The sequence below is a fragment of the Leucoraja erinacea genome, chromosome 20 (assembly GCF_028641065.1).
Source record: "Leucoraja erinacea ecotype New England chromosome 20, Leri_hhj_1, whole genome shotgun sequence".
NCBI lineage: Eukaryota > Metazoa > Chordata > Chondrichthyes > Rajiformes > Rajidae > Leucoraja > Leucoraja erinaceus.
This window is the reverse complement of record NC_073396.1, coordinates 32238057-32255201: the sequence shown is the minus strand read 5'-3', so window position 1 is coordinate 32255201 and position 17145 is coordinate 32238057.

Below are 17145 nucleotides of genomic sequence, written 5' to 3'. Positions count from 1 at the left end.
TCACAGGTGGTTAAAGTGCACATTGTCAAATTTTAATAAAAGCAATTTTTATACATTTTGGCTTCACCATGTAGAAATTACAGCAGTGTTTATACATAGTCCCCCCATTACAGGGAACCATAATGTTTGGGGACACGGCAATGTCATGAAAATGAAAGTAGTCATGTTTGGTATTTTATTGCATATCCTTTGCATGCAATGACTGCTTGAAGTCTGTGATTCATGGACATCACCAGTGTTTTATAATCATTCCATTACAAAGTATCAGGTGAATCACAAGGCTTTTATTAAAACGTATGCAGAGAGAATAAAACATACCACTGCACTGGTATCATCTTACAGACTGCCGAGCTAGGGACAAGCAGGGTTGTTATCAGTAACTGCACTCCTTACTCAAGTCCCGGACTGGATTGCATAGCATGGCGGAATGTGTATCATATAGAATATATGTGATGAAGGTTATATTGGCAGAGATTAATATGGTTAATCTACAGTACATCCTTCCTCTTAAAGAAGCAAACTAGCATTAAACAAGTGTATAGTGTAGTATATAGAAAAAACTCCAATATGAGGGGAGTGCACTTTACTTTATGTACTGTGCGCTGCGAGCAGGAAGTGAGAAGACAGTGCAGGTGGTGGAAGCAGGTAGGGAGACTGACAAAAACTTCCGGGAACCGCACGGAAACCTTGGGTGGGGCGCAAAGTCTCCAGAGGTTTCAGTTCAGGTTTCCTAAGTGGGACAGGGGCATAAGAGTGTCAAACGCCCTCTGCTGGTGGTCTTGCCAGGACCCGTCTGTGTTTTTGTGAGTCAGTTGCCCTAAGGGTCTGTCCCACTTTCCCGAGTCCTCTGCTGAGTTGAAAGGACCTTAAAAAAAAAAGCAAGATTTTTGTGATCAACGAACTCCTCCTCACGACTATCTTTTTACTCGTGGACTTTTTTGACATGCTGGAAAAAACGTCCTGACTTACCTGATGCCCTGAGTACCTACAGCTGGCATAACGAGCCGCTACGATATATCCACGGATTCCTACGGACTCGCTACGGACTAAAGGACATTCTCCGAGTTTGAATCAAGGGGAAAACTCGGGAGAATTTGTGAAAGTGGGACCGAGAATGAACTTTACCAAGTAGTTTACCATGCCAAGAAACCATTGTAATGTAATCACGTCCGCGGGCACTGGCAGCTCGTTGATAGCGATGGTTTTCGAGGGGTCTGGTTTTAGACCGGCGCTGGGAATACATGGGCCTCGTGGGAAAGTGTGGGTTGAAGGATATGGAGATATTGTTTTGTCCCAACTTTGTTCCCACGAGTGTGGCAGCAACGATTAAAGTGTTTTTTTCTTTTACAATAATAGCACATTTTCCTGAAAGCAGGGCACATTTCAGGGACCCCTGTATGTAAGCCATCGCATTTGGCGCAGTTGTTAAACATTTTGGTGATAGCTTTACTTGACGCAGCCGGTGGCTGGCACGGAAATCTGTAGAACGTGTTGACACTGCGGAGTGAGGTCCGGGTCCTAGAGACTGGGTATGGGTGTCGGTTACCTCAGCAACCTGACAGGCACGCTCTCGGCTTTAACTAGAGTGAGCTTCTCATCCCGGAGTAACTCGTCTCTCACCTTGTTAAGCAGGATGCCGTACACGGGTCCGTCACGGATGAGGTTGTCGTGCAGATCACCGAATTGGCGTCTGCCAGCGATGTTCTTCAGGGCACTGATATAGGATTCGACTGGTTCGTCTTCCGTCTGATTACGTGAAAAGAATCTGTGGTGCTCCATAACCAAGTTAGTTCGCAGCTGGCATAGCTGTCGGAACTTTCTAAGGAGGCACTCTGGGTCTCGGATAGATTCCGCAGGTGTCGCAATGTTACCCGCATCATTAGGCTCAGCTGGTGCGTAGTTGAAACACTGTGCCCGTAGTGTGGCTTCTGTGCCCGCCTCGTTGAGGAGAATGGAAGCTTGTACATCAGCGGGTGCATCACGGTGAGCCGTGTGGATGAACACTCCATATTCTACTTCAACGATGCGCGATGGTGATCTTGCTGATTCAACAAGGTCACCATCAATCACTAGCAGGTCAGGTTTATGAAAGGCTCCAGCCATGGCAAGAAGATGGTATATTAAAAAAAAACTGAAATAAATTCAGGCAAATGAAATGGAGAAGTGGTCCAAATCTTCTGTTTTGTAATCACTCAATTAGGTGAACCACAAGGCTTTTATTAAAACGTAAGCAGAGAGAATAATACATACCACTGCATTGGTCTCATCTGACAGACTGCCAAGCTAGGGACAAGCAGAGTTGTTATCAGTAACTGCATTCCTTACTCAAGTCCCAGGCTGGACTGCAGAGCACGGCGGAATGTGTATCATGTATAACATAGTGATGAAGGTTATATTGGCAGAGATTAATGGTTAATCACCAACCAGTGGCTGGGTGTCTTCTCTGGTGATGCTCTGCCAGGCCTGCATTGCAGCCATCTTTAGCTTATGCTTGTTTTGGGGGCTAGTCCCGTTCAGTTTTCCCTTCAGCATATAAAAGGCATGCTCAATTGGGTTCAGATCGGGTGATTGACTTGGCCACTAAAGAATTGACCATTTCTTAGCTTTGAAAAACTCCTTTGTTGCTTTAGCAATATGTTTGAGATCATTGTCTTGCTGCAGAATGAACCGCCGGCCAATGAGTTTTGAGGCATTTGTTTGAACTTGAGCAGATAGGATGTGTCTATACATTTCAGAATTAATTATGCTACTCCCATAAGCAGTTGTATCATCAATGAAGATAAGTGAGCCAGTACATTCAGCAGCCATACATGCCCAGGCCATAACACCCCCACCACCGTGTTTCACAGATGAGGTGGTATGCTTTAGATCTTGGGCAGTTCCTTTCTCTCCTCCATACTTTGCTCTTGCCATCATTCTGATATGTTAATCTTTGTCTCATCTGTGCACAAGACCTTTTTCCAGAACTGTGGTTGCTCTTTTAAGTACTTCTTGGCAAACTGTAACCTGGCCATCCTATTTTTGCGGCTAACCAGTGGTTTGCATCTTGCAGTGTAGCCTCTGTATTTCTGATCATGAAGTCTTCTGTGGACAGTGTTCATTGACAAATCCACACCTGAAGTGTGTTTCTGATCTGTCGGACAGGTGTTTGGGGATTTTTCTTTATTATAGAGAGAATTCTTCAGTCATCAGCTGTGGAGGACTTCCTTGGCCTGCCAGTCCCTTTGCGATTAGTAAGCTCACCAGTGCTCTCTTTCTTCTTAATGATGTTCCAAACAGTTGATTTTGGTAATCCTTTGGTTTAGCGCATGTATCTGACAATTTTATTCTTGTTTCTCAGTCTCATAATGACTTCTTTGACTTTCATTGGCACAACTTTGGTCCTTATGTTGATAAATAGCAATATAAGTTTCCAAAGGTGATGGAAAGACTGGAGGAAAGACTAGGTGCTGAGAGCTCTCTTATACCTGCATTAAGGAGGCAGTGTACTTGTACTTCCGGTGGCGCTGGTGCCAGCAGCCTCCACCTACAGCCCGGTATCTTTTTGTTTTTTTGTTTATTTAGTTATGTTAAAAGTGTATTTTTTTGTGTTTTTTTTGTGTTTTTATGTGGGGGAAGAGGGCACGGTGCGGGGGATACCGTCCTTCAGCCGCTTCCTGGTGAGGACGCGACTATTTTTCGAGTCGCGTCCTCGCCCCCCCCCCCCCCCCCCACAGCGGCCTACCTCCCTGGTTTGGCGCGGCCTTTCCTGCCGGGATCGACCAGCGCCCCCGCAGCGGTGGGACAGCGCTGGAACATCGCGGGGCTGGCGATGCCTTACCGGGGGTCGCCGTCTGGAGCCCGGAGTGCTGGACCTGCTTCACCACCATCCTGGAGCGGCGGTTTGCGGAGCTCCGAACGCGGGCGGCGCCGATGGACAGGCCGGGGTCCTGCGACTCTGCCCGGCTCGGCCTGTGGACTCAGGAGCTGCAGACTCCGGCAGCGGGAGGCGGCTGATCAGGATGTCCGGGCCGCTGAGGAGGAGGATGCTCACCGTCGGGGTTCGGCGTCGGCGTTCCACCAGCCCGGCGTGAGGGCCTGAACATCGGGCCACCCGGGGCGGCGACTGCGGGTGCTCGGAAGGCCCCGACCACGGATGGACACGGAGGGGAGGCTGGCTGGACTATGGTGCCTTCCTCACCTGGGTGCCAATCTGTGTATGTTGTGGACTTTTTGTGTTTGTGCTTTTTTAATTTTTTGGCAATTCAATTTGGCAATTTTATTTTTAATATGTTTTATTTGCATTAGCCTATTTATTATTTATTTTTGGTCATTATTTTTCTGATCTTGTGATTTTTTTTTATTATAACGATACTGCCTGTACGGGAAATTTATTTCGTTGTCTCAAAGTGAGGCAATGACAATAAAATTTGAATACAATACAAGAATACAAAAACACACCTGAGCAATTACAAACACCTATGAAGCCATGTGTCCCAAACATTATGGTGCTAAATGCTAGAAATGGGGGGTCTAGGTATAAACACAGCCGTAATTTCTACATGGTGAGACCAAAATGTATAAAAATGACCTTTAATAAAATCTGACATGTGCACTTTAACCACGTGTGATTTTTTTTCTATTACAAATCTCAAATTGTGGATCAGATAATGTTTGTGAATCCTAAACATTATGGAGGGCATTGTATGTTGGTTTATCACCTAAATTTGGAGAAGTCAATGTTCATTCCGTTGGGTTGTAATCTACCCAAGCACGATATGAGGTGCCATACCTCCGGTTTGCATGTGGCCTCACTTTGGCATTGTTTAGTTTAGTTTAGAGATACATCGTGGAAAGAGGTTCTTTGGCCCTCCGACTAACGGTCACCCCGTACACTAGTTCCATCCTGCACTCTGGGGACATTTTCCAGAAGCCATGGAATGTAGGAGGAAATTGGGGCACTTGGAGAAAACCCACACGGTCACAGGGAGAACGTGCAAATTCCACACAGACAGCGCCCGCAGTCAGGATCAAACCTGGGTCTCTGCCGTTGTCTGGCAGTCACTCTACTACTGTAGCACTGAGCCGCCCAATGGAGGAGGCCCAGGTTAAATGGAAGTTATTGAAGGCCAAGAAGTGTACCAATCACATTCCAACAAGTGAAAACATTATCTGCAAGAAAAAAATTATTCAACTAAAAGAAATATTGGTGATTTATTTGTTTTTAGGTAATGGACATTTATTTTGTTGTTAAGTTAATCCTCGAAAGGCTGGAGAGTTGTGTTCAGGTTTCCAGAACCTATTCAAGAACAGGTTGTACCCAACAATCTTAAACGTCACATAACACTAACCTCAGCAACTATGTTCTTATATGGACTGTGTCTTTGGTTGCACTACAGACTTCAGTTTTTGCACAATATAAAATATTAATTTATTTTATTTTCAATTGTTATATATTACCTGTGTGTTATTTTGTTTATGGGCCTGTTAAACATTCCATCCCAGGTATGATGGGAGATTGAAGGCAATGGGCCTGTATTTGCTGGAGTTTAGAAGGACGAAGGGTGGCCACGTTGAAACCTACCGAATAGTGATGGGCCTGGATAGAGTGGATGTGGAGAGGATGTTTCCACTAGTAGGAGAAGCTAAGACCAGAGGGCACAACCTCAGAATAAAAGGAAGTACCTTTAGAAAGAGATGAGAAGGAATTTATTTAGTCAGTGTGGTGAATCTGTTGGATTCATTGCTACAGACAGTTGTGGAGGCCAAATCAGTGGATTTGTTTAAGTCGGAGATTGACAGATTCTTCATTAGTAAGGCTGTCAGGGGTTACGGGGAGAAGGCAGGAGAATGGGGTTGAGAGGAAAAGATAGGTCATCCATGATTGAATGGCGAAGTAGACTTGATAGTCCCAATGGCCCTATACTGCTCCTAGAATATGAATTTATGAACTAAACTGCACATGTAAGGATTTAATTGTTCTGTGGTCAGTACATATGACGATTCGACACTTGATTATAATGCCCCTGGATTGACCTGTACAAATTGCCCATGTCGCCATCCCAGATTGGGCGACAAGAAGGTACTTATGAATCACCCCATCCCCCAGAGGATGTAAATTAGATAATGTGTGTAGATGGTGATGGTGAAAGTTGAATGATCTGCTCTCTGTCCATTGAAAATCAAATGGTTTGGCACCTGGTTCACCAGATGCATTTTGCGCTACTTTCTAACTTTTCCACGGTCTCATTCAACTCACCAGGATTCAGATTCCTGCATTCTCTTTCAACTGATCAGTGTCCTGTTTCTGGTTCATCGGGAAATCCATTATAACACGGGAAACATCTTAAAAAGGTGAATTGAAATGTGTCAACGGAGTAATGCAAATAGTTTCCAGTGGTTTGAAAAAACTGCTAATCTGGCACAAGCACGTTAGATTAGAGATGTTTTACTGTATTCCGTGAGTCATCATTATGATAAAGCTTGAGATAACTAAAGCAAGTGTTGGAGGAGCTAATATTAAAATATGATACAGAAGTGTCCACGTCGCAGGGCTGTAAACTTGAAGTATCCTGAGCTAATTCTGCTACCGCCGTCATCTATTGCGCTGTGAAGGCTTTCCTTGATTGTCGCCGGAAGCTTGCATCCTTTTCAGGACGGACGATGACAGCGAGGTCAGCATTTGAAACAAGATGGACACGAAAAGAAGATCATACGGACAAAAATGATAACTTTGTGTCGATCCCAATTCATTGAGTTGGATGATCAGCCATGATCATATTGAATGGCGGTGTGCAGGCTCGAAGGGCTGAATGGTCTACTCCTGCACCTAATTTCTATGTTTCTATGTTTCTTCAACCCAGTCTGAAGTTCGATGAGTACAGTTGTGATCAACACTTTTAGATCCCTGGATGTTTCCCTTTAACATTTTAAATCCCCAAAACATCTCACCAATTGGCTTCTTTGTCTTTCACTTTCATCGAGTATCGGGTCCTTATACGTCAAATAGCAGAATAATTTTATATTAGAAGTATAAGGGCAACAATAATTTACATTTAACTAGCACCTTTAATGAGGAAAAACTGATCAAGATACTTCACAGCATTTTTATTGTCTATTCCAGTTATTCTGGTTCCTAACATTGAAAAATTGACCTGTAATTAAAAACAAACTGTTTTCAATTCACATAAAATGAATAATGAATATCAACGTGGTTCTAAAATTCGAATTATTGATATTCATAAAATTGTAAAAGGCAGTCGGCACCTCGTGGGTTTATCATGGTTACGTTATTGTGCTAATTAATTGGCCAATGTTTGCAAATTAATTAATTCACTTCTCTTTGAATTGTGCACAAGGAACTTTGCAACTGTCACAGATTCCAAGGTTCTCCTTATTTAACGTTTAGGTTAACTGTGGTATAAATGGTAGCAGATAACCAAAGGGTATTACTCATACATAAAATGAAGAAGAAAAAAAACGATAGCTTTATGGTGCAGCTGTAGAGTTGCTGCCTTGCAGCGCCAGAGACTCGAGTTTGATCCTGACTACAGATGCTGTCTAGTCTAACGTCGGTAGTGGGGAAACTGCTAGAGACAGTTATTAAAGATGAGATAGCAACACATTTGGAAAGTGGTGAAATCATTGGACAAAGTCAGCATGGATTTATGAAAGGTAAATCATTTCTGATGAATCTTATTGAATTTTTCGAGGATGTAACTAGTAGAGTGGATAAGGGAGAACCAGTGGATGTGTTATATCTGGACTTTCAGAAGACTTTCGACAAGGTCCCACATAAGAGATTAGTATACAAACCTAAAGCACACGGTATTGGGGGTTCAGTATTGATGCGGATAGAGAACTGGATGGCAGACAGGAAGCAAAGAGTAGGAGTAAACGGGACCTTTTCAGAATGGTAGGCAGTGACTAGTGGGGTACCGCAAGGCTCAGTGCTGGGACCCCAGCTATTTACAATATATATTAATGATCTGGATGAGGGAATTGAATGTAACATCTCCAAGTTTGCGGATGACACGAAGTTTGGGGGCAATGTTAGCTGGGAGGAGGATGCTAGGAGGCTGCAAGGTGATTTGGATAGGTTGGGTGAGTGGGCAAATGTATGGCAGATGCAGTATAATGTGGATAAATGTGAGGTTATCCACTTTAGTGGCAAAAACAGGAAAGTAGACTATTATCTGAATGGTGGCCGATTAGGAAAAGGGGAGATGCAACGAGACCTGGGTGTCATGGTACACCAGTCATTGAAAGTAGGCATGCAGGTGCAGCAGGCAGTGAAGAAAGCGAATGGTATGTTAGCATTCATAGCAAAAGGATTTAAGTATAGGAGCAGGGAGGTTCTACTGCAATTGTACAGGGTCTTGGTGAGACCACACCTGGAGTATTGCGTACAGTTTTGGTTTCCTAATCTGAGGAAATACATTCTTGCCATAGAAGGAGTACAGAGAAGGTTCACCAGACTGATTCCTGGGATGGCAGGACTTTCATATGAAGAAAGACTGGATAGACTCGGCTTGTACTCGCTAGAATTTAGAAGATTGAGGGGGATCTTATAGAAACGTACAAAATTCTTAAGGTGTTGGACAGGCTAGATGCAGGAAGATTGTTCCCTGATGTTGGGGAAGTCCAGAACAAGGGGTCACAGTTTAAGGATAAGGGGGAAGTATTTTAGGACCGAGATGAGAAAAATATTTTTCACACAGAGAGCGGTGAATCTGTGGAATTCTCTGCCACAGAAGTTAGTTGAGGCCAGTTAGATGTGGCCCTTGTGGCTAAAGGGATCAGGGGGTATGGAGAGAAGGCAGGGATGGGATACTGAGTTGGATGATCAGCCATGATCATATTGAATGGCGGTGCAGGCTCGAATGGCCTACTCCTGCACCTATTTTCTATGTTTCTATGTCTGTATGGAGTTTGTATGTTCACCTCGTGACCACGTGGGTTTTTACCGAGATCTTCAGTTTCCTTCCACACTCCAAATACATCCAGGTTTGTAGGTTAATTGGCTTGCTATAAGTGTAAATTGTCCCTGGTGTGTGTAGTGTGTAGTGCTAATGTGCGGGGATTGTTGGTCGGTGCGGAATCGGTGGGCTGAAGGGCATGTTTCTGCTCTGTATCTCTAAACTAAACTAAACTAAACTAAACTAAATTAATTGGGCTCATTGAGAAGTAACTCTTTTATGTGTTGCATCCTTGATTGGAAACATTGAGCTGAATTGAATGTGGGTGCTTGCTCTTTTATTTGTAGTCGTTAATCCTATTTAAGATGGCAATTGAACTGTCTCATGTGGCCAGAGATAAAATAAAAGGACCTCAGCAAAAATCTAATTGAAAATCAGATTAAAAGAGAAATTTGTTTCAGTCCGCATCTACCAATTTAATTTTTACTCTACTTATTTCTCTCAGTATTGTTATAAAATAACATGTTTAGGTTCAGGCCTCAACAAAGTTTTGTAAAGTTGTGCCATAACCTCCCTGTTCTTAAATTCTATGTCATTGTTAATGAAGGCAAGTTAAAGAAGCCCATTCATGTCATTTTACCTTTGACGATCTGTTTTTATTTTGCTGCTCTGTGGTTAGAGTCGTAAGGAAAATCTAATTAGTGTTAATTAGGATATTGTCTGATTGTAGATATGGTGGATGCCCTTATATTGGAGACAGTGCTGGAAAGGAACAATTCTTCTTCCTGGGGTGAGCTATTTACATTATCAGGAAGAGTGTTGAGTACATTATTAATGGAATAATAAAGTTCCAATTGGTACAGTGTGATTTGTGTCACCATACAGCACTACAAATAAAAAAGAACACAACACACGATAGAATTTCACATGAACATCCCCACACTGCGGAATTAACGTTTCCCACTGTGGGGGAAGGCAATAAAGATTCAGTCATCTGCCTCTATGTTCACCCATGGTCGAGGCCTATTGAGGCCTCTGCAGTTGCCGCAACGGCGACCCGATGTTTCAGGCCCTCTCGCCGGGTGATGGAACTCCAGAGTCGGAAGAACACTCTCAGCGGCTTGGAATTCCGAATCGGCCGCTTCCTACCGAAGACCGCAGCTTCCAAAGTCCACAGGCCGAGCTGGGCGGAGTTCCACACGGCAATCCTTGGCGAAGGATCCCAGGGCCCCGCATTGTTAACGTCAGCGCCGCCCGCGGCTGGAAGCTCCGCAGACCACAGCTCCACGGTGTTGAAGTCTCCAGTCCCAGCACGCCGGAGCTCCAACACGGCGACCCCTGTAAGGCATCGCCCAGCTCCGCGATGGTACTTCAGTGCTGCGCCGCTGCTGAAGCTGAAGCTCTGGCCGGTCTCCGGCAGGAAAGGCCGCGCCAGTCCAGATGGTAGGCCGCGAGGAGGGAGCGAATATGCGGCTCGGAGAACAGACGCATTCCTCGACCAAGTAGTGACTAAGAAAACAGTATCCCCCCCCCCCCCCCCCCCACCCCACATAAAAATACTAAAAGACCTCCAAAACAAAACTTTAAAAATAAAAAATGATGAAAGGACAAACAGCTGCAGGCGGGGCAGCCATACTCAACGGCACCACCCACTGACCTAACTAAAATAGAAAACATAATCCAGAGAGGGGAATGACCATGGTTTTATGAAAGGGAAGTTCTTTGGGAATACAACTAGCAAGACAGATTAATGGATGTAGTGTTTTGAGAATTCCAAAAGACATTTAACAAGGTGCCAAATAAAAGGTAATCCACAAACCTGGAACAAAGGCCAATATGGTGAGAAGTTTATTTCTATCTCCTCTAGCTATGCCCTTCATAATTATTTATATTTCAATACCTGGCGGTATAATTTTGTTTACCCTCTGGTAGGCGGCGCGACTCTGGTCAGCAGCGGCCTCTGCAGCCTGTCCGCTTTTTTATTATTTTTTGTCTATGTTTATATGTAGTTTTTGTTATTTTATGTTGGGGTGTGTGTGTGGGGGGGGGGGGGGGGAGGGAGGGGGAAACTTTTAAATCTCTCCCTGCACTGGAGACCCGACCTTTTCTCGTCGGGTCTCAGTTGTCGTTGGGGCTGCAACGAGGAGCGGCCTCCAACAGAAGAAGCCGGGGACTCAGGTGCCGACTCACCTCACCGTCGCGGAGCTGGCCGAGACCGGAGCGGGTGGAGCGGTGGAGGAGCGCTGCCGCTGCTGCTGCTGCTGCTGCTGCTGCTGCCGCTGCTGCTGCTGATGCGGAGGCTGCTACTGCGGGTCTGTGGACGGCGGCACCGGGAGCCCGCGGGTCCCTGGAGGGATACCGCTTTTCAGGGCTCCTGCAACGGCGACTTCTCCCGCCCGAGTTGCGGGGTTGAAGAGCTCCTGGAGCGGGGCCTACATCACTGCCCCGCGCGGCTTGGAATGGCCGCGGGACTCTGCGAGCGCACGCCGGGGGCTCTAACACCAAGACCCGGTGTGCGACCTCGCACCACCCGGCGTAGCTTTAATGGCCGCGGGACAATCGCCATCGCCAGCCGGGGGCTTTGACTGTGACTCTGACATCGGGGGGGGGGAGAATGCAGTGGAGAGATAAGTTTTTTTTGGCCTTCCATCACAGCTATGTGATGGATGTTTATGTAAAATGTAAATTATGTTGTGTCTGGGGTCTATTTGTGTGTAATGTATGGCTGCAGAAACGGCATTTCATTTGGACCTCCAGGGGTCCAAATGACAATTAAATAGACTATTGATTGACTATTGACATCCGCTTCAAGTAATACAAACCTAGCCTATCGAGTCTATCCCCTCCATCGCATCCTAATGAAACTTACCTGTACCCCCTTCAATGCACTCGTGCCCTTGCGATAGTGTGGTCACCAGAACTGTACACTGTACACCAGCAAAGTTTTGTAAGTTTTTACCATAACTTCCCTGTTCTTAAATTCTATGCCTTTCTTAATGAAAGCAAGTACCCTTTCTTAATTACACGCAACATTATATGCTGAAACCTGATACTCACCAGAGGCATGTAAGTGTAATTGAGGTTTTGATCAACCATATCTCATTGCAACAAGCTCAAATGAGTAGAATGCACCACCTTTGTTCCCCACGAAGATTTTGTCAAAAGCAAGCTAGAAATTCTTCTGCTCTGAAGTCAGGGCGTCAATCAGAGCAGTGTTTAGTGCTAATGTTGATTTAAAAAATCATTATAGCATTGCAGCCTTTCTGGATTAGGGTCTCGACCCGAAACATCTCCCATTCCTTCTCTCCAGAGATGCTACTGTCCCGCTGAGTTACTCCACCTTTTTGTGTCTATTTCCTGGAATGGGGGTCTGATTATGAACTAGTTTGACTGTGATTCTGACCCTGAAAGGCAGTACAATCCATGCATGCATGTAAGCTTGGCATGTGACTGTCTCCGAGTACATTTTTATCTCTGTTTGCTTTGTTGTTACCTTCTCCCAGCTAACAATGATCTATTCTACATTTCCCTTGATCTCCATCCCCTTTGTCCTGGTTTCACGCCTTAGTTATGTATCTCCCTCTCCCCTGACATCAGTCTGAAGAAGGGAGTCGACCCGAAACGTCACCCATTCCTTCTCCCCAGAGATGCTGCCTGTCCTGCTGAGTTACTCCAGCATTTGGTTAAACCAGCATCTGCAGATCCTTCCTGCAAGTTCACTAGTTATAGGAGTAGAATTAGGCCATTCGGCCCATTGGTTCTACTCCGCCATTCAATCATGGCTGGTGACAGATGTAAGCTTGGAACTCAGGCTGCAGAAAATGACTGAACTCTGTGATCATTGCTTGCAAACTTTATCTCCCGAAGTCAGCACTCCTCCGACAGGTTGCAGCAGGAGCATGGACTTCAACAGCCTCCCCCCCCCTCCCCCCACCCAAACCTTTAGGGATAAGATATTTTGTGGAAAGCCATCATATGCTGCCGTCTTTGGGCTCCCATTCATGTCCAAGGCCTCAAAAGTCTGGGGCTGTCTCTTCAGCAGAGCTGTGGGTGCCATCATGCAATTTGCCCATTGTAAGAGGTTTGCAGACAGCAGTGAAGGTCAGTAGAAATCGTTGCGGTGAGCAGAGTTCAGAATAAGCAGCCATTCGCTGTTGTGTTGAGGAACAGGGAGCAAATGTTAGCGAACAATTTATTTTACATTGTGCATCCACCGAGTAAATATTTTATTGATAAACCTTGTCAGTTTAAGAATTACCAATGACAGGAGAGAGCTTTTGAAGAATATCACTGAAGTTTACCTGGTGACACAGACAGCTGTGTGTTTAACTTCAGAAATGTACACCTCATCATGTCAGAGGACATTACTGCGAGAAACGCCTTATCAACAGTCTCGTAAAATAACCTGGAAATGATCATTGCTTGCAAAAATCTGAATATCACAATCAAGTTTTGAGGACATTGATTTCACAATCCTGCATGTGGTACAGTTAAACCATTGGAAGATGTGGATTTGAGAATATTTGAGAATTTGTTACATTCTAAATGGTGTGCTCGCCCGTAATTATTTAATTTATTTAACATCGGACAGAGATTTTAAAGATACATATTGAACCTGGTCTTGAGGAGAATGCATAAAGCCCTTGTCCCACTTTCACGACCTAATTGGCAACCTCTGCCGAGTTTGCCCTTGACTCGTACTCGCAGCATGGTCGTCACGAGGTCGTAGGAGGTCTTCGTAACTCTTCCTCATGCTCGTGAGTGGTCTCCTCGCACTCGTGGCCTCAAGTAGGTCGCGGCATTTTTTTCTAGCCTGATAAAAAATGTCCACAAGTAAAAAAAAAAGGTCGGCATGGAAAAAATGGATACTTTTTACTCGTAGGTAGGTCGTAGGTTGGTCGTAGGTAGGTCGTGATGGTAGTCGTAGGTAGTCGTAGGTTGGTAACTGAGAGAAAATAATTGCAAACATGACATCATTTTATCATGTGATCATTTTCCACTCGTAGCTGGTCGTAGTTGGTCTTAGGTGAGGAAGACTGAGGTTGAGGGGGGTCGTAGGAGGTCGTAGACATAGTTGTAGGAGGTCGTAGACATAGTTGTAGGAGGTCTTTTACTTTGGCGAGTCAACACGACCTTGACATTTTTTTCAACTCGTCTAGGGTCTTCTAAATTCGTGGATTAGGTTGTCCAAGTGGGACAGCCCCTTTAGTCTTCAACATCTACATATCATAGAATGGGTACAGCAGCATCAACTCTCTACCTGAGCAATATTTTCACATTCTGGCCCTATCTCCATGTTATTCTGGACCATAATTGTATCCAATTCTCTCTTTAAGGCAACATGGAAACCTATCTTCAACACATCTGCTGCTAATTCATTTCAGATTAAATCCAGGTGCTACATTAAAAGATTGTTCCCAATGTTACTCTTCTCACTATCCTCTTCTCATTGTCACAGCCTCTCACTATCTATTCTGTTCAGTGACCTCATTACTCTATGTCTCCATCAAATCTTCCATCATCCTTCTCTTCTCGAAAGGAAACCGTCTCAACCTCTGAAGATAGACACAAAATGCTGGTGTAACTCAGCGGGATTGGCAGCATCTCTGGAGAAAAGGGGGGGTGATGTTTTGGGTCCAGACCCTTCTTTTTTCTCAGCCTCTGAGTACGACTTGTATCCCAGAGAGTTATCAGATTTTACGTTTACTTGGAAAAACTTGAGTATTTGTCTTTTTGCCACTATCTACACTGAAAATGTCATTTGCTTGGTTTAAGGACTGAAATAATCGAAAATTTTCCACCGTTCACTGGGAGGAAAATCTTTTTTGCTTTAAAACTGATTGGTGAGTCATATCAAGACCAGACTGAGGCCTGTCATGCCCTCGGCTAACTATTTCAAGTGAATGTGATGTACAAATTGATAAGATATTACAACATGTCATTCAGGTGGTAATTTTCAATACACTGTTCATGCCGGAGAGAATCAAGTGACCACTATGGCAACAACCGCTCAAAGGAAGGGAATTTGCTGTCTTTTTCGGTAGCAAGTGCTTGGTCCACAATCCCAGTTTTACACTCCAATTGAAATTGAATAAATTGAAACTTAACCTTCAATGTTATTGGGATAGATTGTAACTTGGTCAGCCTGTATAAATGTGGCGAGCAAAGCCCAAGAACAACTTATCACTTAGTGCAAAGGCCTGTTGGAAAATCTTCAGCCAGACACCATTATTAATACTTCTTTCATATGAAGAAAGACTGGAAAGACTCGGTTTGTACTCGCTAGAATTTAGAAGATTGAGGGGGGATCTTAAAGAAACTTACAAAATTCTTAAGGGGTTGGACAGGCTAGATGCAGGAAGATTGTTCCTGATGTTGGGGAAGTCCAGAACAAGGGGTCACAGTTTAAGGATAAGGGGGAAATCTTTTTAGGACTGAGATGGGGAAAACATTTTTCACACAGAGAGTGGTGAATCCCTGGAATTCTCTGCCACAGAAGGTAGTTGAGGCCAGTTCATTGGCTATATTTAAGAGGGAGTTAGATGTGGCCCTTGTGGCTAAAGGGATCAGGGGGTATGGAGAGAAAAGGCAGGTACAGGATACTGAGTTGGATGATCAGCCATGATCATATTGAATGGCGGTGCAGGCTCGAAGGGCCGAATGGCCTACTCCTGCACCTATTTTCTATATTTCTATGTTAAGGTAAGTACTTTGGCAAGTTACTGCCTCTGCCAATTCATGCACTTTTTGTTGATGTCACACTGCAGAGTCGAACAAATTACTGGACGATGATAGCGCATAGTAATATCCAGGCAACTGTAGAACTGAGTATTACAGTAAACCTTGCAATAAGTGACCACGGTGGTGGGAGGATAGTTGATGATCTGCTATAACTGAGCGAGGGAAGTAAAGATCAACCCAAGGCTTGGAGGGAAGAAACGCGGTGTTTGGAGGGGAGGGGGGGGATTAAACGTGCGGGAATTCACAGGTTGGGAAGCCACCGAGCCCCCGGCCCCACACGAGGTTTGTCAGGGACGGGCCCGGTACTCACGCCACCTTCATGCTGATCCCTCTCTCCGCTCCCGCAACCAGAAGCACATCACGTGGCGCCAGCTCACTGGGTAACGGGTGGAAGTAGAGGGGGGGGAGAGGTGCAACACGAGCCTCAGTCCGCTATAATTGAACTCCGCTATATAGAGGTCCGTTAGTGCGAGAATTTACGGTATATTATAATATATGAGGGCCAATGAAACATAACACTATTACAGTCATTCAACCTTGAGATTAATATATAGATTTAAAAGAGCTACGTGTTATATTTGCACTGAATCACTAACACATTGAAAAGGGAAATTTGATGACTGAATTATTATTAAAGCACAAAAGTACTTGTGCTGTAACACCAGGACAAGCGTTCAACCAGGAATACCAAGACCAAAGCCAAAGTACTATCTAAACTGTTTATACCAACTTATGCTAAGGACAATAACTAACTATGAATGCAATAATAAGGTACCTACATGTTAACAAGCACATAAAAAACGATTGTGTAGATACAAATATATCAGTGGGCACCTCCCTTCACTGGCATTTCGTTGAGTTAGGCCCACGACATCTCAGGAAGGCTCAACTGATTTAAATTGTAACTGTTCATTTATTTTCTAACCAATGTTAGTTTAGGTCTGTTCAGTGAAGAGCAGTACTTCTACCAAACATTAAGTAATCACAGGGGTTTATGAATGTGATGGTAAGTTCAATGAGGGCTTTTTGGCATTGTGTACCTGATTTTTCTTTGGACATTAAAATATTCAACTGATGACTGAATGGTTTTAAAGTTTTTCTTCTTATGCCCCTGTCCCACTTAGGAAACCTGAACGGACACCTCTGGAGACTTTGTGCCCCACCCAAGGTTCCCGGAGGTTCCCGGAGGTTTTTTGTCAGTCTCCCTACCTGCTTCCACTACCTGCAACCTCCGGCAACCGCCTGCAACCTCCGGGAACCGCACGGAAACCTTGGACGGGGCGCAAAGCCTCCAGAGGTTTCCGTTCAGGTTTCCTAAGTGGGACAAGGGCATTATTGTTCAGTCAGAAAACTAGTCACCAGTGTCAGCATGAGAGAGTTAACCTAACCTTGGATTTGTATTAATGTCAACGTTCCTTTTTTTTAACCGTTGGTCTAACTTGAAATAGTGCCCAGGTTAATCTTATCAAAACCACAAACTGTGTAGCCTCAGTTCCTCTTATCTCCC